The following is a 22,069-nucleotide window of genomic DNA, read 5'->3' on the forward strand; positions in this document are numbered from 1 at the left end:
ATGACATTAAATCTTGTTTCCTTATTGTAAGAATTTTTGACTTATCAAAAAATGTATATTTAGCTTACTCTAAGAAACTGTCAAGGAAATTTTGCTTATCCTATTGGCAGATTTTGTGTGTAAAATAAAATCAAAACAACTCCCATTTGAAGTTTAGTTTTTGCATAAGCATTTTTTGTAGCTTGGGGAACGATTAAGTTACCATTATTTGTCATCAGGAGCCACTTTTAACTATACCATTACAATTGGAGAAGCTATTTCAGTGGATCCTTCCATTATTCTCACATCTCACATGCTGATGTCCTAAACGGCCTCCCATCCAGGATGCCACCCTAAAGTCAAATTTGGACCCTGACCAGAGCACCCTTTACACTTGTTGTTCATGATTCTCTCAAATACACTAAACAGTGTGACATTAATATCTACTGATATGACCATTCCTTTTACTTTACAAGTTATATCCTACCTATTAATTAGTCATTTAATTTATATTACTATTTATATAAATAACAATGTAATATTTGTATTGTAGGGTCTGCTTCTGCTTTAAGATTAACTTCATGTTATCCTTGACCTTTAAAGGGAAATGATGAAGAATAAAGATGACACCAATGATCTTAACTTAACCTCAGTAGGGAAACACAAACACATCACAACAAAACCCACAAGTGTCAACAACAAGTCGCCCAAATCTCCCAGCTTTTATGGACAGTAAAGACGGAGTTTAAAGTTTAAGCTCTACAGTGTGTTCCATTTAGAGAAATGAGGTGAGTTTTGCTTTTTTAAATTAATATTATTAATATTATTAAATTTAAGGCATTAGCAATGTAAGCAATGAGTTTCTTGTTTAATATCAGATGGAGTTTATTGGATGTGCCACATATTCATACATTTTGAACATTATTATTTAATTCAACTCTTCTCATTAGAAACCTAAATAACTAACTAACCAACACTAATGCAGAGTAGCTGCTAACTTCATCACCAAGATAATAAAGATAATAATATTATAAGAAACAACTTATATAACCCAAGCCATTTCAGTATTATAAGTGTTAGCTTCATCATCCACCTTGCTTTAGGAATGGAGTCTTACTCCTGTTGAAGAACAAGCGAAAATAAAGTAGATCAATGGAGAGTGTGACAACCTATGACAACCCATACTATAAAAAGTAAAAAAAAAAAGAGACTATCCTGGATTTTAGTTGATCTCAGTGAACAGGATGGATGAGCTTGTTGGGTTGAATGGCCTGCTCTCGCCACAATTCTACTTTACGCTCACTAGGCAAATTCTTAGGACCTCTGTATTATTACTTGGCAGTGCCTCCTTTGTTTCTCAAAACAGCCTTGGTTCTTCGAGGCATGGATTCCATAAGATTTTGGAAATATTCCTTTGAGAGACTGGTCCATGTGGACTTGACTCTACTGTAATATGCAATTTGTGGCAGTTTTGTCAGATTCTGCTAATCTCCCGCTCTTCTACATCCCAAAGGTGTTCTGTTGGATTCAGATCCGGTGACTGGGAAGGCCACTGAAGGACAATAAACTCATTGTCATGTTCTTGAAACCAGTTTGAGATGACCTTTGATTTGTGACATGGTGCATTATCATGGTGGAAGTAGCCATTACAAAATGGGTAAACTGTGGCCATGAAGGGATATACCTGGTCAGCAACAAAACTCATATAGACCGTGGCATTCAAGCATTGATTACTTGGTGTTCACAGGTCCAAAGTATGTCAGGAAAACATTCGCAACAACATTACACTACCACCAGCAGCCTGAAACTTCTGATACAAGGCAGGTTAGGTGCTTGGAGTCATGCTGTTGGCGCCATATTCTGAGTCTACCATTGGTGTACCTCAACAGAAATCAAGATTCATCAAAGCAGGCTACATTTTGGCAAGTCTTCAACTGTCCAGTTTTGGTGGTCCAGCGTGTGCCCACTGGAGCCTCAGCTTTCTGTTCTCGGCTGTCAGGAGTTGAGCCCAACATAGTTTTCTGCTTTTGTAGCCCATCCGCCACAAGGTTCAACATGTTGTACATTCTGACATGCTTTTCTGCTCACTACAGTTGAAGAGAGAGATTACCTCAGTTACATCAGTTCAAGCCAGTCTGGCCATTCTCTTCTGGACCACATTCACCAACATAGTGTTTCCGTCCACAGAACTGCCACTCGTTGGATGTTTTTTATTCCTCACATAATTAAGCCGAGATTGTTGTGCATGAAAATCCCAGGAGATTGTCAGTTTACGAAATACTCAGACCACCAACAATCCTGGCACACTTCAAATCGCTGAGATCAAATTTTTTCTCCATACTGGTGTGTTGATGTGATCATTTACTGAAGCTCCTGACCTGTATCTGCATGACTGTATGCATTGTACTGCTGCCACATGATTGGTTGATTATATAAGTGCACGGATAAGCAGGTGTACAGGTGGTCCTAAACATTTTCTCAGGGAGTGTATCTTTCTGCAATAAAATTCCACTTGCCACTTGTTCCACAACATATCGCAAACTCACTTGACTGATCGCTTTGGAAAGCACAAAGCTGAGGTCTGCTTCGACTGAACCTTGTGACTACATTTTTATAGGTGATGAGGTCAAACATCTGTGCTTAACACACAAAGGTTTTCCTCTATTTGCTGCCTGGCTGTCAGCCTGCTGTGTCCCCTTTTGTTTTTCTTTAATTAATATTTACCACTTCTGAAGGCTGAGACTGTGGTTGGTGGGGCAGTGAGTTGGTTGCTGGCAGATGGTGGTTTTTCTGTTAATAAAAATAACAAAGAAGAAACACCATTTCTTTTTTATTTCCAGTTAACACGCCTAATAATTTGACTGCAAAAAAAAAAAAAAATTCACACACTTTCTTACTGAAGAGACTGTTATAGTCAATCAGCTCAATGGCTTCAGGCTTACAGACAACTAAAAAGCAGGTTACTTTCAAGTTCGCCAAATATGGTAACGTTTGCTGATCAAAAAGAATAGTGCATTGATCTGGAGGAACAGTCATGGCAGCCAGTGCAGATCACTTTACAGGAAGGCTTTACAAAGTTTGTCATCACTTTAAAGCGATCATTTAGAAATGCGCGTCTGTGTGAAAAAGTACCAGTCTGATAACAGAATGATAGGTCTGTGAAATGGCCAAATGTCTAAAGATAAAAATGACAGTAGAATGTTATGAGAGTCGACTGACTGTTGATCTGAGTATTTATTTCATTTTACAACTGAATTAAAGTCTCGTGTTGTCAGGCATACACATCAGAGGGTCTCCTTCTGGTTTCATCAGAGGCAAGCATTACCACCAGGGGACACAAAGGGGTGCTGTCCCTGATGGGACTATCAGTTTCTCCACTCACAGTTCTGAGGAGACACCCGTTAAGTGCAGCTGACTCCACCCCTTCCAGTCAAGAGACTATAAGGCTGAGACGCTCCTGGAAGGAGGCAATTCATTTTAGGAAAACAAAGACCGCCGGACAGATCTCTGACCGCCCTACAGAGCTTGACTCACTCCACTTTTGGAGGCAATTCAGCCTACTAGATGTTTTATTCATATTTTGCACCTCTGTTTATTTTGTCCAGTCACACTGTTATTAAAAGGGGTGACCTGGAGTACCCTCCATCATTTCTTTTTTGCACTTGTGTGTTCCCGTGATTGATGACAATGTATAAAAGTACCGCAGGATAGTTCAACTATTTGAACTCATTACTTAATTTTCAATGGCTTTGATGTTTTTTTAACTTAAGCGCTGGGAGCCCATATATATATATTTTTTTGCATCCATTTTTTATTTGATTTCAAAAATTAGGAAGAGGAAAATGTAAAAAAACATTTTTATATATTAATTTAACCCCTCCACATACAAACACCACTCTACAGTGGCCACTCCAATCCATCTCAAACTCAGAGCTACAATATACAAAAGAGAACAGAGGGAAATATAAATTAATAAAACACATCACTATAACCCCACATAGTCTGCTGAGCAAGAGAAAAATATAATTTACAAATCAAGTTGAATCATAGGCTCACTGCCATCCATTACTTAATCATGGAAATACTGTATTGTCCACCCTCTAATAGATGGAGCAGGTACACCACTAGCACCATAAATCAAGGTTGCAAAAATATGACCTAAGGACAGAGAACATTGGCTGCTATTGTTGCCAATGAAATGATATACTGGTGATGATCAGAGAGAGAAAGAACAGAGAAATCTAAAAGGAGTAGAGTTATAGGAGAGCAAGGAAGAGGCACAAATAAAATGGAGAAGAGCATGAAAGCAACTGAGGGCCAAAGAACTGCAATAGTTGGACATTCCCAGAATGTGTGGAGAAAAGTGCTCGGTGCATAAGAAGAACGCTGGTGATGGAGTGGATCAGGAGCTAAACCCATCAGGAAATGCTTTCTAGGGTAAAAATAAACTCTGTGGATAACTTTATATTATATATCTCAACTGAAACCCTTCACTTGGCCCAATACCAACAAGCCTTTTCAAAGACGTATCCGATGTTCTAACTAATAGTGTGCTTGGCATAGTAAACTCATCCTTAGATATACGGGGGTCTTCCCAGACTGTCTTAAGACTGGTGTTGTTAAACCACTGCTCAACACTTCTGTTTCTGACAATTTTACACCTATTTCTAACCAGCCTTTCTTAAGTAAAATTCTAGAAAAGGAAAGTCATTGCCCAGCTAAATGGTCACTTGAATAAACATGCTATTCCTGACAAGTTTCAGAACAAATCACAGTACAGAAACTGCACTGGTAAAAGTAGTAAATGACTTGTGGGTAAATGTAGACAGAGGCCGTTTATCTGTTCTTATCCTCTTAGATCTGAGTGCTGCATTTGATACCATTGATTACAATATTCTTATAAATCACCTTAGTCAGTGGGTAGGTTTTTTGGGCAATGTTTTAAATTGGTTTCAGTCTTACTTAACAGGTAGAAATTCTTTGTTAGTTATGGTAATTATACTTTGAAGACATGTGATATTCTATTTGGTGTTCCACAAGGATCTATCCTGGATCCACTGCTCTTTTCGATCTCTAAATCAGATTATCTCAAGGCATAACGTGAGCTATCACAGCTATGCTGATGACACACAATTGTATTTATCAATAGCGCCTGATGACCCTGACTCTCTTGGTTCACACACACAATGTCTTACCTGTGGTGTCTGAGTGGATGAGTAGTAATTTTCACAAACTAAATAAGGAGAAAACAGAAATAGCAAAAATTGATATAGTGAGGATATTAGAAATAGACTTGATCCATTAGACTTAAAAATCTAGATAGAGGAAAAGAATTTAGGGGCATTTATAGACTCTCACCTAAATTTTAAATCATATATTAATCATGTTACTAGATCAGCATTTTTTTTGCTTAAGGAATATAGCAAAAGTTATATATATAATATCAGTATAAAGTAATATATATATATAAATATATTTATATATATATATATATATAAAATATACCTTATAACTTTTCATGATGCTGAAAAATTAGTTCACATTTTTGTTTTAAGTCAACGAGATTACTGTAACGCACTCCTCTCAGGACTACCCAAGAAAGATATGAGTCAGTTGCTGGTGCAGAATACAGCTAGCAGAATCTTAATTAGGAACAATAAATCATAGCTCATCTCTCCAGTTTTATGTCATTTCATTTGTTACCTGTGTCATTTAGAATTGACTTTAAAATACCTCAAATGATTTACAAAGCCATAAATAATCTTGCTATATTCTGGAATGCTTTCAAGTCATGATCTTAGATCTTCAAATGCTTATTATTCCAAGAGATAAACTTAACAGAAGTGGTGAGGCAGCCTTCTGCTGTTATGCACATAAAATCTGGAATAGTTTACTGATAGAAATTCCCCAGGCTAATATGGCGGAGCATTTTAAAAAATTAGTTTATTATGTCTTTCTTATAGGTACATTTTAGTGTATCCCTGTTAAGGTATATGTGCATTGAATTATCATTATCATCAAGGATCCACAATAACCCCTACTATTCTCTGTAGTTCTTTTTCTGGTCCACCACCACCTGATCAAAGCACATTGCAGTCCCTACATTCATGGATTGAAGTCCAGATGTCCACATGACCATCATCATCAAAGTTTTTCATGTGAAACCTAAAAGCCATAAGGACTGATTTAGATCATTTATGTTAGGTAGAATGCCCACTGGGGGCTGGGGGTCTTATGGCCTTGGAGCCCCTGCAGATTTTGTTTTTTGTCTCCAGCCCATCTGGAAGTTTTATTTGTTTGTTTGTTTGTTTTATTTGTCTTCTTGGCCATCTGACCTTGCTTTATTCTTTGTTACTTAGTATTGCCTTATTTTATTTTTGTTTCATATAAACGTTTCTTTCTTCATCTTGTAAAGCACTTTGAGCTACACTATTTGTATGAAAATGTGCTATAGAAATAAATGTTGTTGTTATATTAGATTTATTGATAGTTAGAATTTCTGGAGGAATTTTTTATGTTTTTAAAAATTGTGTCCCAACACAATGGAGTTGATAGGTGTAGATTAATGATCAGGTGTCACTGTGAAATTACAAAGGTGGACATACAAAGTGTAGTGGAAAACAAAGCTGAGAACAAATAGTCAAGTGGTTGGGAATAGGGGCAGCAAAACTTATTCCACAAGTCCAAAGAAGATTTGATCTGTAAATAGAAAAACAAAGAGAAATATATAATGTGTTTTTGCCTTTAAGAACCTGGAAAGAGGCAGGCCAAGTTCCATCAGACAAATTGCCGAGTGTGTTCATACCTTGTGAAGGCCAAGCTTGCCAACCAATACTTAGATAACTATTGTGAAACAATGGTGTGAGGGACTACCAGAATGGGTTTTTTTCTGCCAGAATGCTTTTGTACTTTGTGGGCAGAACATAAAGTGTAACAGGATTATATACATCTACTCCTTCTTTTGTTCTAAATTTGATAAATGATAACTCTTGCAAAGAGAGAGAGAGGGACAAGTTTATTTTTCTGTAAGAAGCCAAGATGGAGTGGGAAGTTGAGGGTTTAAACATAGGAATATCGGACATTGGACTACGGTACAGCTCAAAATCAGGAAGAGAAATGCCTATGCCTCATCTGACTTGAATCAGAAACCATCCATCCATCCATCCATTATCCAACCTGATATATCCTAACACAGGGTCACGGGGGTCTGCTGGAGCCAATCCCAGCCAACACAGGGCACAAGGCAGGAAAAAACCCCGGGCAGGGAGCCAGCCCACCGCAGGGTGCACACACACACCAAGCACACACCAGGGACAATTTAGAATCGCCAATGCACCTAACCTTGCATGTCTTTGGACTGTGGAAGGAAACCGGAGCACTGGGAAGAAACCCACACAGACACGGGGAGAACATGCAAACTCCATGCAGGGAGGACCCGGGAAGTGAATTTGGGTCTCCTAAATGCAAGGCAGCAGCACTACCACTGCGCTGAATCAGAAACCTCTACAGCTACACTTATTTTCATCATGCATGAAAAATAACAAAACATTAGTATTGTTAATATTACACTTTAAACTGTTGATACTTTTGAAATGTGCCAGCATTGGCACATTTCACTTGCGGCATGCAATATTTAAATATTTTTCAAAAATCTGCACAAGATAATGTTTTCTGCATACAGCATTTCAAAAATTAGAAATAAAAACATTGATGATCATCTCAAATGACAACTTGGAGTTAAGCCTCATGTTAAAGCATCCTCGGCATGGCTCTTTCTAGGCGTGCGTCGCTTTAATCATTGAATGGCAATGAGTGCATTCTTTGTTCTTCTCGGAGCCTGAGCTATGAGAAGAGAGTGAAATCGCTGGAACAGCCATTGGGACAGGGTCAAGTTCAGAAAATGGCCCATTACCACAAAGACGAAAAAAAAAACAAACTCCAGAACCAGAAGTGTAGTCAAAATGGTGAAGCTAGGCTTCAAAATCAGAGAGGCAAAGACAACTGCACAAAGCAAAAGTTTGTTTTTAGATAGAGGCTATCCAAATCAAGGAGTGTTGCACTAATGCTCAACATGTTGTGTTGGTCATGACAGTCATTGTGATGGATGAAACCCCAATCCTGGTAACTGGGGAATAAATAAAATATTACTGAACCTAACTAGAACTGTTCTACAAGACATTAAACTGATATATCCATGCACAGTTTCTGCTATGAACTTTGTAATACCCAGAAAATAACTTTCCAAGTTATCAATTCACAACGGTTCACTAACTTCTGTAACTCACCATGGTGACTACTACTTGTAATTGTCCACTTCATTCTGAACCCCACTATTGGATGTCACCAAAATTTCAACAGGCTGAGTGAATCAGTGATGAGCCTTGAACTGGTAAGCCTGCAGACTAGTGACTTAACAGCTAGACAATGAGGCCATCTCTCCTGGGTTGGTGCCCTTGTCGGGCGTAATGTCATCTGCCATCCACAAGAAGCCAGTAATGTTTGAAGAACAAAGGGAAGGAGCTAACGTAAGATAGATTTTAATTTAAATTATTTATTTCCCCACATCAAGAATGAGAAAGTGAAAATAGGATTTTAAATTTTTTTGTAAATTTAAATAAAAATTAGCAAATGAAATATTACATTGACAGAAGTATTCCTGTTGTCTGCTATGGCACTTCAAGTTTGGCTCATGTGCATCCCATTCTGTCCTGAGTTATTATTTGGCTGACACATTTATTCAGTCAGTGCCATGACATATGGTATTTGGAGAGACACAATTCGATGCATTTCTTTTTCCAGTTAGAGCACAGGAAGGTGAGGGGGCTTTCTCATGGTCGCATAGTGTCTGCAGTGGAATTTGAACTTACAACCTCCAAGTTTGAAGTCTAAAGCTTTACCCACCATTCCACACTGTCAGTCTAGGGATTATTATTGAGATGTTCCCGTGTCTTTTTGGGAATCCACCTGTGGTCAATTTAATTTATTAGGCTGATTTGGAAACAACAGCAACAACAACAACATTTATTTCTATAGCAGGTTTTCATACAAACAATGTAGCTCAAAGTGCTTTACAAAATTAAATAAAAGGAAATGAATATAAAACACAAACAAGATTAGGCAATAATGTTATACAGTATTTAACAAAGAAAAAGGTAAGGTTGAATGGCAAGAGGGCGGCACGGTGGCGCAGCGGTAGTGCTGCTGCCTCGCAGTTAGGAGAACTGGGTTCACTTGCATGTTCTCCCAGTGTCTGCATGGGTTTCCTCCGGGTGCTCTGGTTTCCTTTCACAGTCCAAAGACACGCAGGTTAGTTGCATTGGCGATCCTAAATTGTCCCTAGTGTGTGTGTGTGTGTGTGTGTACGCCCTGTGGTGGGCTATCGCCCTGCCCAGGGTTTGTTTCCTGCCTTGTGCCCTATGCTGGCTGGGATTGGCTCCAACAGACTCCCGTGACCCTGTAGTTAGGATATATCGGGTTGGATAATGGATGGATGGATGGGTGGCCAGGAGGGCAGAAAAAACAAACAAGCAAACAAAAAAACTCCAGTTAGGCTGGAGAAAAGAAAATCTGCAGGGGTTCCAATGCCAAAAGACTGCTCAGCACCAACTGGACATTTTACCTAACATAGATGTTCTAAATCAGTCCTCATGGTTTTCTGGCTTCACGTGGAAGAAATTGAAGATGATGGTGGTCATGTGGACATCTGGGATTCCCACCATTTAATTTATAAACACCGGGGGAAACATGGTACCTTAATCTGGTGGTGGCGGCGCAGATTGCCACCACAGAAGAACCAGAAAAGACAGCAGAGAATAATAGAGATTAATTAGTAGGGAATTACAGAACCCAGAGAGGAAAATGGTAATTCAATGCCCATACAGAGCAGTATTTTTAAATTGTTCTACAGTATTAGCGTGGCACATTTCTATTAGTAAAGTATTTGAAATTCAAGGTGCATAACAGCAAAAAGATATCTCACCACTACTTTTAGGTTGGCTCTTGAAATAATAAGCAAACCTTCATTTGGAGATCTGAGGTTATGACTTGGAGTGTAAGGGAAGTCACACACCTGTGTATAGAAGTTCCCACATTTAAACAAACACCAAGCCAATAGGTTAAAGGAATTGCTTGCCAACCTTAAAGGAAATATTGTGTCGAGGCACAGATCTGGGGAAGGCTAAAAAGAAAGTCTACAGCATTGCAGGTTCCCAACAGCATAATGGGTTCTGTAATTTTTAAATGGAGTAAGTTGGGAACAACCATGACTCTAACTAGAAAGGGGAGAAACACCTTGGGAAGACTGGGGATCAAAACCAAACTGTCACTCAGACTAATCTCCATAGAACCTTTGTGGACAAGCTCCACTGCAGCACTCTACTGATCAAGTTAGAGTGGTCAGACAGAAGGCTTACCTCAGTAAAAGACACATAAAAACCCATTTGGAGTTTGCAAAAAAAGCATCTAAAGGACTCTCAGTCTGTAGAAAGCAAGAATCTCTGGTCTGATAAAAAACCAAGATTAGTGTCATGTCTGGAGCAAACTAGGTACTGCTTTTCACAGTGCAATAATACCACACCGACAGTGAAACCTGGTGGTGGCTGCATCATGATATGTGGTTGTTTTTCAGGGTCAGGAACTGAGAAACTACTTTTTGTTGAAGGAAAGATGGGTGGACCAAAGAATGGTGATATGCTTAATGAAAACCTACTTCAGTGTGCTCTGGATCTGAGGACTGGCTAAAGGTTTACATTCCCACAGGACAAAGACACAACAAATACTGTACAACACAGGAGTGGCTATATGTAAACCGAATCGAAAATTTCTGGAAATACCTGAAAATTCTTGCCCACTGATGGTCTCCATCCAATCTGACAAAGCTTGAGAGGATCTGTAAGGAAAAATGGTACAAATTCTCCAAATCCTAGCCTAAGAAGATTCCAGGCTGTCATCACACTTAAAGATGCTTCAAGTATATAATGAGTAAAGAGTCTGAATACATGTATCATTGAGATATTTCAGTTTTTCATTTTTAATAAATTGCAGAAATGTCTAAAATCCCATTTTTCATGCTCATGGCCTGGATGAAATTCATATTACTCCTCTTAGATCTGAATTTCCATGACTGGATGTAGTCTAGTTTGTAGTACTCTGGCATAAGCTTTCCCATGGATAGCTTTCCTGATAGCTGGAGCCTGCTGTTTCCTTTTTCAGAACTGGGGATCACCACTCTGGTCTGCTTCTCCAGGGACACAGCTCCCGATGACCACACAGCATTGAAAAGGCGTGCCAGACAGGCAGCCCAACAATGTCCAGAGCATCTCTGGCTGTATCTCATCCATCCTTGGGGACATGACACAGTGAAGTTGCTTAAATACCTCAGTGACCTCCCTCGGGAAAGTGAGGATTGGCTCTGTCTTCTCTGCAGACGGCATGTCTTTAAGGTTCAGGAGCTCCTCAAAGTGTTCCTTCCACTCCCAGGCTACATCATTGGTACGGGTCAGCATTTCTCCACTTGGGTGAGGACCGCCTTCCCCTTCTAAGTCACTTGATCACTAGTCACTTTTCATGGTCTTTCTGAAGCTGCTCCCAGGGCCGGATTTTCCTATAGGCTAACTAGGCTTCAGCCTAGGGCCTCAAGATCAAGAGGGGCCTACATTCAAATTGTTAGCAATTTGAACAAACTTAAAAATGGGAGGTGAAAGGGAATCATAAGTGGAATAGCCTAGGGCCTCTTTTCATCTAAATCCGGCCCTGGCTGCTCCTCTCACACAAATGGATTCTGGCAATGTGGATTTCATCTTCGCTTGTGCTTTTCGCTCATGATGATCCTGGAAGGGGCATGGGAGTACACCCAATCAGTCTACTTGTGTTTTGTGGACTTATAACCATGTCCCTGAAGGGATTCTGTAGGGGGTGCAGGGAGAGTATGGAGTACCTGGGTCCCTAATTAGGGTTATTCAGTCCCTGTATAATCACAGTGAGAGCTGTGTTTGCATACTTAGAAAAACATCAGCACCATTCTCAATGGGTGTGGGACTCCACCTGGGCTGTGCTTTGTCTCCCATTCTGTTTGTAATAATCATGGACAGGATATTAAGCCACAGCCAGGAAGGGAAGGGTGTCCACTTTAGCAGCCTTAGATCTGTGTTTATTCACTTTTTAGGACAACATGGTCTTGTTGGCTTTATTAGGTTGTGAACTTCACCAGGAATTCGGACCGAGTGTGAAGCAGCCAAGATGAGAATCAGCACCACCAAATCTGAGGCCATGGTCCACACTAGTAAACATGTGGACTGTCCTCTCTGAGTGGGAGGTAAGTTACAGTCTTAAGTGGAGGAGTTTAGGTACCTTGGGGTCTTGTTCACTAGTGTTTGGAAAAGGGAGGGTGAAATCTACAGATAGACTGGCAAGTGCAGTTATGAGTTTGCTTTACCCATCCATTGTGGTCAAGAAGGAGCAGAGCCAGAAGGCAAACTATGGTTGTGAGCTTTGGGTGATGACTTAAAGAACAAGATTGCAGATACAAGCAGATGAAATTAGCTTTCACTGCAGGTTAGCTGGATTCTCACTTAGAGTTAGGGTGAGAAGCATAGGCTCAGAGTAGACCCATTGGCTTTCCGCATTGAGAGGAGACAGTTGAGGTGGTTCGTGCATCTGATACGGATGTCTACTGGACACCTTCCCGTGGAAGTTTTATGGGCACAACCAGCTGAAAGGAGACCCCAGGAAAGACCCAGGACTCACTTGGAGGATTATATACAAGTATCCCAGATGGCCCGGGAATGTGCTGAGATTCCACTGAATGAATTGGCAAATGTAGCAGGGGAAAGGGACATATACACCTCACTGCTAAGACTGTTGCCTCCACAACCTAGCTTTGGAGAAAAATGAAAATGAATGAATTAATTCTTTTTATTTTTTCATTCTGGGGTATTGAGTGTAGCTTGATGTGAGGAAAAAAATTAATTTAAGTGATTTTAGCACAAGACTGAAAAACAATGAAATGTGAAAAAGTCTGAATACTTTCTGAATCCACTTTATACAAATTGCTTTCTGCTCATCTGGTGTAATCAGTGCCAACATTTGTGATAGAATGTATATTGTAATGCATGTAGTAATAAAGTGTGTTACATTTTTCATTCCAACAGATGGTACATTAAATAAAAAATAGGAAATGAAAAAGAATGATAGAGGGAATACTAATCTCATTCGGCTCCACTAACCATTCTGCTAATCTGCCTTCATTAATGTAGCAAAATGAGGGCAAGAATAAAAGGTGTAAACAAATAACAAAGTATATTAATAGCTGTAAAGTGGGCATGCCGGCCTCAAAGAACTTGAGTTTGAGACCCGTGTGGTCAGACCATCAGTGGGATAATCAGTGCACTTCAATGGAATTAGTACTTCCTCTATCAGACTTTCATATTTCCAATCATTTTTTTCTATTTAAACTTTACTTCATTAGGTTATGGTGTTGGTTGTTTATACCATCTATTGGAATTAAATATGTTATGCATTTTATTAATACACATGTTGGAATAGTCATTTTAAGAATGATGCCCTTGAGTGAGCATGTCCCGAGTGATGTCACAAATATTGCACACTGTAGTAACACTCTTTTTGAAATCATTTCAATCAGATGATGCTCCTGTACTTAAAGCTGGACACATTTTTCCTATCATGGGATTTGTAGTAAATTGCCTTGTTTTTTGTAATTTCCCATTGATCATTCCATGCAGTTTTTCCTACTTTTTTCATGTAATGTATTTTGTCATGTAGGGAAAACCAAAAAGTTACAAGGCACACAGTCTGAGGAGTAAGCAGAGTGATGTAGACTTTTATATTTGAATTTTCATTTTGTGCTCAGCCAAATTGCTGTGCGCTCAGTTGGGTGCGTCGTTCATGTTCCTAGAAACACAAAGCTGTTTGAAATATTGAATTTGTGCCAGTAATTAAATATGTTCCCAAAGGGTTGGGGATGATGTTAAGTTTTAATTTGATATGAAATCTTGTATCTGCTATTGTATGCTCAATTGTTCTTGTATTATACTCATTGTAATCTATTCTTGTAAAACTAATAAAGGGGAGGGAAAAGGTCATTCGATATGATCCCTTTGTCTACAGTATCAACAAGAAAACATCCCTAAAATGAAATGCAAACCTGAATTACTGCAGAGAAAATCTTCCCATTCCTATGTCACTTTGTGCACCATTCACTTTATTTAATGGCACAGCATGCGAGTTCATATTACTGCGCTGGTGAGGAGCGCCTCTGTTTACTAATGCTGCACTCTTGCTTATGTTGAAACACACCTTTTTGCCAGCAATTCATTAGTTCTTTACATAATCTCCATGCAAGTGAAGCTGTGTCGTGTTCATGCATTAAGGATACATTCACAATAAATAAATAGTTCTCAAAAGCCACAGTGAAATTGAGGAATGACATCTGGAGTGCAGAACAGATTATATGTCAGTAAGACATTGTTTCAGAACTAAGAAGAAGAACAAAGGAATGATTAAGTGGTCAGGTTATACAACTGTGCTGTTAGTGGTGTGCTGATATTAGTAGTTATGTATTGTGACATGATATGTGTGGAAAGATGCCCCCGTCAACATGGGGACATAGCAGGGGCTATCATGTGGTTCAGAACAGCAGCTGTACATCATGTGTGTTCCTTGCTAATAAATATATTTTTACATCAGTTATTAGTGTTGCTATTCAGTTGTAATGACCTTGCTATTACTGTTCTTTTGATCAGATGTATATAGTCCTGTAAATTTCCTCTTATGATTTATCACTGACAATTTAAATTTTATTTTTTTATTTACATTTATTGTATTTCAGTAAATTGGTTTGTTAAATTAAAACTTACTACTTTCTTTCTTATTGATGATGCTTGTTGATCACATTTTACTTCCTTTCTTATCCTTTTTCTTTTTGATTGATTAAATGATATTAAAGTCTTAAGTTGAGGAAGATGAAGAAAGGAGATATTTATGGATTGCTTTTGTTTTACTTTTGCCACATTTACGCGGGTTTTTATACATGTAGTTGTGGGTTGTTGAGTTCCTGCAACTCTCTTTGGCTCGTTTATTTTTAGTTTGGAACTCATTTTTCAAGAGCTTTACAAGAGTTACAAGCCTTTTGTGTCTTTACTGACAACATTTTTTATTTTTCACGGGAGCTGCTATTTAGTATGTTTTTTGAGTACTGCTGTGTACTGCGAGTCACAAAATGTGATATCATCGGGTCAGCAGTATAAAGGTCAGTGCCACTTGCTTTCTGATTACCTGAAGTTTGAACTTGTTGGTGTGTGCTTTGCTTCATTCTCAAAATTAAATAAGCAGCCTACTGAGCTTCATTTTTCTGACCATGATTTTGTGTTTTGGTGAGAGATAGAGCTAATTCTGGGTTTGACTTCAGCCTGGCATAATGACTTTGTCTCTTCTCCTGGCTCCTTTGGAAAAATTCACTTGTCTTTAATAACAGGCATAGCAGGAGGGGCGTGGAATCCATTTAGGTATTTAAGATAGTTAAGCACCATGTGAGAAAGACATGATGCCAAGTGCTGTTTAGTTAGGTTTACTGGAGCAAATTGCTCTTGATTTTTATTTTTGTCATTTGTTTAGTTCAATCCCCTGCCTTGTATTATCACCTTCTTTAATACAGCTCTTTTTATGTGCTGAATTGCTACTGGTAGTACATTCAAACAGGCATTAGCCTTGACAGAGAAAAGAATTCATGGGCAGGCTGGAACAAAATGTTCCTCATGAACTCTGTTGTAGACATTTCTGGGAACATGGCTTTCTAAACAAAGGCCTTAATGTCATGTAAAAGTTCTCAGGAAATTGGCAGCAATATGTTGTCAATCATTGTCATGTTGCAAAATTGTACTGGACAAACCTGCATATTGGATGGCACAAAATGTCTTACAATTAAATGAAAATAAAAAAGAGGTCATTATTTCTGGTCCTACCACATCTGCAGTTGAAATCGGCCCTCACTTAGGTTCCTTGGCAGCAATGATTCATAATGATGTCAAAAACCTAGGTATCATCTTCGAGTCATCACTAAGTTTTGAAAAACAAATCTCCACGGTAGTAAAGTCCAGTTTTTACCAAATGAGGCAAATTTCTAAACTAAAATCCTTTCTTTCACAAAAGGACTTGGAAACAGTCATTCATGCCTTTATTACAGCTCAGGTTGATTATTGTAATTCCTTATATGTGGGACTGCCAAAATCTGCTCTGTTCCACCTTCAGCTGGTCCAAAACGCTGCAGCGAAATTCTTAATTAGGTCGAGAAAAAAGAATCACATCTCCCCAATTTTAGCCTCTCGCTCCACTGGCTACCGGTGAGGTGTCGCATTGATTTTAAAATCCTGTTGTTTGTTTTTAAAGCCTTGCATGGTCTCGATCCAAAATACACTGTGACCTCCTTCACCCCTATGTGGGCATTGAGGTCATCTGGACGATGACTCCTTGTAGTTCCAAGATCTCGGCTGAAGTCGAGGGGAGTCAGAGCTTTCTCAGTTATTGTTCCTAGGCTTTGGAATGACTTGCCTTTTCACATCAGGTCTTCATCCTCTATCGAGGTTTTAAAAAGTCGTCTTAGGACTTACTTGTTTTGTTCTGCCTTTCACTGTGTATAACGGAATTGTGGTGGATGTTATAATCAGTGGCGTAGGAAGGCGGGTGCGGTGGGTGCGGCCCGCACCGGGTACCAGCTGTGAGGGGGTGACAAAAAATTGCCGGTTTTGTATTAATGCTGCTTTATGTTACATAAAATAACATGTCAAATAATTTACATGGGCTTTAACAATCCCTAATTGCAGCAAATTGCGGGTGAACGATGTGATGCTGTAATGATTTAGTATTATTGTGTGGTGTGTGGGGGGAGGGGGTGTTCTGTCTCGTTTCTTTTGAACTGTGCTGGTGCTCAAGTAAACAGAGTTTTGTCACAAAGTTTAAACAAGTTTACTTTAGGATCGTTCTACGAGCGAACGGACAATATCTCCCTCCCCATCCCACTATCTTAAGGCCCCTATATATACGAGCCGGGACACACGACGAAATCATGTGTCACAATTCTGGTTAATTGGTGATTTGGTGTAATTTTTGGCGACAAATCAGAGGCCAAGAAGGGGCAGTATTGGGAAATTATCATTGGCGTTCTCTTGATTTGGCTCGTTATTGCCTTTATTTTACGTCGCCAAGACGGTATTTTTAAATTTATTTTTTCCTCATTTTTTGACGCTTCTTTGGTTTTTCCTTGAAATTCATGTCGGAAATCTATGGTAACTTAAACGGGTTGTGGTCCGTGGCCGGCTTTGTATCCCAGCCAATACCCCCAGGCCGATAGACGGAGCCTTCCCAGCGGCATGGAAGGTCTCTGAATTCCAGCGGAGCCTCATGGACATTGTAGTTTTTATGGCCAGCCCTGCTGGATACCATGGGGGCCACCAGGATCCACTATAGGGAGGCTTGGGGAGTGTTATTTGCCCTATGCCCCGGAAGTACTTCCAAGTCACGTGAATGGAAGGAATGACGTACCTCTGGGGTGAGAAAAAAGGACTTTTATCTGTAAGGAATTATGGACTGAAGGATGAGAAACACTTCCGGGTCAGGTACTTTAAAAGGACCACAAAGTGCATAATTCATCCATCCATTTTCTAACCCGCTGAATCCGAATACAGGGTCATGGGGGTCTGCTGGAGCCAATCCCAGCCAACACAGGGCACAAGGCAGGAACCAATCCTGGGCAGGGTGCCAACCCACCGCAGGACACACACAAACACACCAAGCACACACTAGGGCCAATTTAGAATCGCCAATCCACCTAACCTGCATGTCTTTGGATTGTGGGAGGAAACCGGAGCGCCCGGAGGAAACCCACGCAGACACGGGAGAACATGCAAACTCCACGCAGGGAGGACCCGGGAAGTGAACCCGGGTCTCCTAACTGCGAGGCAGCAGCGCTACCACTGCGCCACCGTGCCGCCCCCAAGTGCATAATTTATTGTTCCAATTTCGATGTATTTTTTAAGATGTGCTGTTCATAAGACTTCAATAGTGATACCCTTTTTTGGCGATTTATTCCTATCTGGCTGCAAATACGTCGCCAGGTTCTTCGGAAGGCTGAGCTTTGAAATGTTATATTTTGGTGGACATGAGGGTGACAAGTTTAAACTCCACACCGGGTGCCATCAGACCTTGCTATGCCACTGGTTATAATTAGTTTTTTATTAATCTGCTTCTGCATGATTGTTTGCATTGTGTTTATTTTACTGCTTCTTTGTACAGAATTTTGTCACAATCTCTGTTGTTTTAAATGTGCTTTTATAAATAAATACTGTAATCTAATCTAATCTAATCTAAAAGGCTATATAGTGCACTTAATTTTGTTAAGTAGTCAAACAAGAACAATTTATTATGTGGTTAAAAAGCAACATGGACCATTGTCTGGGTAAATACATGAAATCTACCTTTACCTCAGATATTGTTTTTAGAAACTTTACAGTTGTTGGAGATGAGCTAGTTCTCTTCCTCTTATCTATGCCACACAGATATTTCTTAATGGTGATAATACTCATCCTTTAATCATCATCGCTACTTTCATCCAACTTTTACATTACTTCAAGTTCTATCAAATACTGAACTGTTTATGTAACAGTTAAAGCTGCCATTGACCAATTCTCTGGATGCTGCAATGAGAGTACAAGTGCCTGAAAGTTACCATCATCTGTCGTGTCTGGTAACCATGTTTGTACGGAGACCCGAATGTACAACCCTCTTGTGACAACAACGAACATGCAAAACTCATCATTTGTATAACTGGACATAGTATGGATGTAAAGATGGTCCACTCCTTGAGGTACTTGAGGGTCCACATTAATGATAGATTGGATTGGTCTTGCAACACTGGAGAGCTATAGAAGAAAGGGCAGGGAAGGGTCTTCTTCCTTAGGGGACTGCTTTCCTTTAATGAGGTTGTGACATGTTTCAGAAGTTCTACAACTCTGTGATGGTCAGTGCAATTTTCTTCACTGTGATGTGCTTGGCCAGTAATGACACTTCAAGAGAGGACCACTGAATCAACAATCTAATTAAAAGGGCAGGTTCAGTTATTGGACGCATTCTGAGTCCCCTGGAAGTCGTAGCAAAGGAGAAAATGTAAGCAAAAGTGAGTGACATCTTTTTATGTAATACGCTAACATGATTATCCATTTAACAGTCCAGGATTTTAAATCACCTGTAGCTCGCAAACCGAGAACTGAAATTTGGTACACATATAATATGTGACATCTACAAGTCGCTTTCATGTGATGATTGACCTCCAAGGTTATTACTCTTTTTTTTTTATTTTATTTTATTGTAGAATCAACTCGCTTCAGCAGCCAGCAGGGCGGCCGTATGGTGCATGCACACAGGTGCCGTTCTCATCCCTACCACTTTAGCTGTCACTTCCTCTACCTCTTCATGTCTTAAATCATTCTTGAGGCAAATTGAAGACTTAAGTGCCAGCTTAAGTGAAAAATTAAGGAAAACATACAAGGTAATTGCAACACAAACACTGACTTAATCAGTTTTAACGTGAAAAGATGCCAACAAAGGAAGAGAAGAAGCAGACTGCTAGGGTAGAGAAAAGAAGAGCTGCTCAGGAAGCAGCAAGCGCATCAACTTCTGAGCAAACGAATGGTAAACGTACAGAGAAAGAGGATGAAAACTAGGAATGCTCAAGTCAAGTGTATTTGTGCAGTGCGCCATTACTGGTATTGTGATAATGCTGCACATTGTCTTTCTGGCACACTGACACTGAGGACTTTCAGCCAATGAATTATTCAGCAGAAGTGTATGAAGAAACGTGACTGGGGCTCCTTAATACCAACAACAATACAACTGCATAGTGCCTCACTATGAATGGGTCATATTAGTCAGAAGTTTTCTTTTTTTTCAGATTTTCTTTCATTTTAGTCTTTCAGGTGTGTGTTCAGACCAGAGTGTTTTTGTATATACTGTATTCATTTTTGTATCTATGTAGTTATGTATTTATTTATTTAAAAAGATTCTGTGAAAAGCCAGATTTCCCCCTGGTTCTATCTATCTATCTATCTATCTATCTATCTATCTATCTATCTATCTATCTATCTATCTATCTATCTATCTATCTATCTATCTATCATAAAGTGTCTTTTATCTATTATATAGTGATTTTACTATCTATCTAACTGTTTTGACATTTTTAAGAGGAGCATTTTATAGGACTATTATAGAATTTGATAAGCAATGTGTTGAGCATTCTTAGCTATTATAGCTGGACTAAGACCCCCGCATAGTCCCCTGCACCTCACTTCACTATACCACTAGGCACATGAATATATTCTCACATTATGATCATCACATATCCCAATAATAAATCAGGTACAAGGATTGAAGTAGAACACTTTATATTGGATTAACTTTGAGTATTAAAATTAATTTAACAAACTAACTGATGAATGCAACATCACATCTGCAGGAAATCATCTTTTATTTTGAAAATGTAGTTAATGAATGCAAAGAAACATTTTAAAAAGCATATGTTACTTTCTGACAAAAAGTTGACATGTAATGAGTGTTTAGGGTTCACATATTTGCACCAACTAAAGTAAAAGATTGTTCAGGTTTGAAATGGTTTGGGGCATCTGACCTCCAGCTGTCCCCTCATTGTCTGCCACATTGTTGTTCATGTCGACATCAGCGTTATCAGACTGCGCAAGGCTGCTAAAGCTGCTAGAAGCAGTCATAAGTCATATCATTACAGTCATTCTCATTAATCTCCACAAGAAGTGATCAAAGTACTTTTTCAAATTATCATTATTGTAAGAGCCAATCTTAGAAAGTTAATGTTAAATCAACATAAGTGACTGCTTATTATAATAGGATATCAGTTTCTCACAGTTACTAAGATTATGGTTTAGTCTTTTACCCCCTGTAAGTTAACATGAAATAGAGCGTTCTTAGTATTACCGGTAAATAAATAATCCAGTTAGGAAATCGTCTCACCGATAGATGCACGGTCTGTTATATTAGCTTACAGGTAGAATATTGGCATCCAGATTTTTGACCGTCTCCCGATAGTTTTACAATCATTTAATGAAAATGTGAACATTTGAAAGTATGACTGCATGCCTAAATATTGAGAGAAATGAAACAAGACAACTAAGCCTTAAACAGAACATTATTTAAAGAAGAACTTTTCTTTTTTTGTAATATCAACTTTTCCTTTATTTTTGTGTGAACTGTTTTGCTTTGAATTTTACAAAAACTTTTAAAACAAAGATACTGTGAAAGTATCTGCAGACATGCCCCACTATTGCCAGAATTGTTCTATAATATAAGCCAAAGTTGCAGAACCTTGAAACCTTTGGACAAATGCAGCTATAACTATGGTCTGTTTTTTCAAAATGTCATGTACAGTATAGTTTATAGCAAAACGGATCTTTTGCTTTTCTCTCTTTTGTAATTTCTCTTTTTGCTGCACCATTGGGCTCTCATTTTAAATGACCATCCATGTGCATGTTTTGGTTTTTGCAGCCCAGGAACACCTCAAATGTAAAAGTAAAAACGTGACCTTTTAGCACCTGCTCTGATCCTGCTCCACCCAATATATAATAATGAAGATCAAAGTTGGGCAGCATGTGTGCTGGACAGTGGTGAAAACTTGAGTTTTTTCTGTTACCAGGTATTTCTTTCTCTTGCATATAAGAGGGCCTGTTTGTAAGCAGGGCTCCAGTGTGTGTACCCAAGACACCCTGATGGCAGATGCTGCCATGCCACCTAAATATCCTCAACTGCACACGTATGCTCAGTTTGCTAATTCTAACAATTCAAACTTCAGTTCTTTGACAGAAAACGAAGGTGTTTTTCCAAAATTAAATTAAACCTCCATTAGTCGTCTGTTGTGCATGCAACCTCCTTTTGATGTAGTTTCTCTATTTACATTGTCACAGACGTCCGTATGGGTGAGGTTTTTAGATGGGTGCAGATTTGGCTCAGACACAGTAAGCAGAGGGTGATGGTGTGAGGAACCTCATCAGAACTGGCCGAT

At 39.1% G+C, this 22,069-nt stretch overlaps 1 long non-coding RNA gene across 3 annotated transcripts in view; it reads left to right on the forward strand.

Moving 5' to 3' along the window:
- Positions 1-11,563, forward strand: part of LOC120537752 — a 30,531-nt gene extending 18,968 nt beyond the window's left edge. The window contains exons 3-4 of one of the 3 annotated variants that reach the window (XR_005635386.1): positions 583-767; positions 11,191-11,563. This is a non-coding gene — a long non-coding RNA (uncharacterized LOC120537752). Of the gene's footprint in view, positions 1-582; positions 768-1,492; positions 1,532-10,606; positions 10,934-11,190 lie in introns of those variants that run through there. The other 2 variants (XR_005635385.1, XR_005635384.1) reach the window with 2 other exon arrangements.
- The last annotated feature ends 10,506 nt before the right edge of the window (positions 11,564-22,069 follow it).

This window comes from Polypterus senegalus, chromosome 10 (genome assembly GCF_016835505.1).
Source record: "Polypterus senegalus isolate Bchr_013 chromosome 10, ASM1683550v1, whole genome shotgun sequence".
In the NCBI taxonomy this organism is placed as follows: Eukaryota; Metazoa; Chordata; class Cladistia; order Polypteriformes; family Polypteridae; genus Polypterus; species Polypterus senegalus.